The following is a 2,209-nucleotide window of genomic DNA, read 5'->3' as shown; positions in this document are numbered from 1 at the left end:
TTTGTAAATAGGATATCATTTCTGCATCTTGTACAACAACCAACCACTAGGAAGGCAGTATGCAATGTGTTAATTATTGGAACTGTCCTACCAATTTGATTTGAAACTGTCTTATTGCTATTTATTTCTCATTATAATTATGGAAAAAGGAAGAAAATAAAAAAAATAAAAGAAAACAAATTAGCTAATCGATACCTAGTGTAGCACAAACATGGGTAATTGGAAGGATCACTGAGAATCTGATCTACAATTCTACACATTGGTATTTGTAGAATATGTGCAAAATGCACTAGTTATACAACTCAGAGAAAGCCTACTTAGAAAATACCTTTCTGGAAGGTATTTTCATTTCCAGTCACTGTCAGATAATTTGCATTTTATGAAAATCATTTCCATCTAGAGAAACTGGAGGCACTGCCATAGCTGTGGATGCTTGCACAGAGAAAAGGACAGCAATTGGGGGAGAAAGTAGTGAAAAGCTCTTTTTTATTAGAAAATGATTACAGATTATGAGAATGGGGACTTACTGTTTTTTGAATGTAGAATATGCCTTGGGTGTTGAAAAGGTTTGGAAATAGATCAAAGGTGATAGTTATAGAACAATGAAATTAATTAATGACATTGAATTGTGTATTGAAAAATAGTTAAAATGTCAATCTGTGTTATATATTTGCAGTGCAATTTTTAAAATCTTAACATTTATTTATTTATTTATTTTTGACACAGGTTCTCACTATGCATTTTGAACTCCATGAGTAGTGATCTTCCTGTCTCAGCTTCCCCAGTGATGGGATTACAGGCATGCACCACCACACCTGGTTTTGGGGCCAGCACAGTTCTGGAACTGGTTAGCATGTGGTATTGGGCATCGAAGTTGGGACCTTGCCCTTGTGAAGCAGTCGCTCATGCCACTGAGTTATCTCCCCAACCCCACAACATAGTGTTTTTAATAATATGATAATATACTCTAAACCACTGAACTATATATTTTAAGTGTTTGAAATGTAAGGGGTATGAATTGCTTTTCAACAAAGCTGTTAAAAATAGCTTTGGGTTAGTTTTCTGGGGCTCCAAAATCCCCATGCTGGGAGACTCAAAACACCAGAAATGCATCCTCGTGAAGTTCTTGAGCCAGAAGTCTGCACTGAAGATTTCAATGAAGTGGACTTCCTCTGGTGCTCTGAAGGGGACCCCTTCCTTGCTCTGTCCTAGCTTCTGGTGAGTCCTAGTCCCCTCAAGGGTCAGGGCTACATCATTGCGATCTCCACCTCCACCTTTGTGCTGTCTTGTCTGTCTTTTAAAGGGAAACTTCTGTTGCATTTTGGGTTTCCTTGAATTGTTCAGGATGATCTCATCTTGAGATTTCAAATTACATCTACAAAACAAATGCGGACAGTTTTGCAAGATAAAGATGTGGCCATATGTTTTGGGACCGTCATTCATCTCACTACAAGCTCCTACTCTCACTAAACATTTAGTTCTATGAAGCATCATGGTCTATATCATTTAGTTTTCAAAACAAGTTTCAGTGAAAGGCACTATTATTACACACAACTAGCAGATGGTATAATTGGAAGTCAGGGAGGTTAGAGAACTTGCTTCTGGCCACACAAAAGAACTAGTTGAAACTCAGAATAAAATACAGAAGGCAACTCTGGCTTCTGATCTATGTGCCTTCTTTTTTTTCACTAATGGAAACATGGTGTGAAGGATGTGATTTATATCTTATTATCCCCCTCCCACTGCCCAACTTTCTGCAAAGTTCTATAATTACTGTGACAGATAGTAAGGCCTTCTTTCTCTTTTTCATCTGGTGAGGAAAGTCCATTTACTATAAATTCTAGTTTTTATCCAGGAAATATAGTTTAGATTCGAATTTGTCTATCTCTAATCTTAACATTTCCCTGAAAATCTCTCTCACAAAGAATTTAAATGCCGTAATTGAGTATTTGTAGAATACGTACAAACTGCACTAATTATACAACTCAGAGAAAGCCTACTTAGAAAACTTGGTCCGAGTTCAGCCATCTCTATTCTTACTTCAATTTTAAATGACCTAGTGACTGCCCGTCTGCAGAAAAGTTCATGACCAAATATATCTAAGTGAACACCATGACAAAAGAAATGACCCGGTTGGCTATTATTTTTTCTAAATCACTTTTATTAAGACAGCTTTTGAAAGCCATTTCTGTCGAAATTTACTACAATG

The sequence above is a fragment of the Octodon degus genome, unplaced genomic scaffold (assembly GCF_000260255.1).
Source record: "Octodon degus isolate 3935 unplaced genomic scaffold, OctDeg1.0 scaffold00085, whole genome shotgun sequence".
Classification (NCBI taxonomy): domain Eukaryota; kingdom Metazoa; phylum Chordata; class Mammalia; order Rodentia; family Octodontidae; genus Octodon; species Octodon degus.
Note: the sequence above shows the minus strand (reverse complement) of the source record.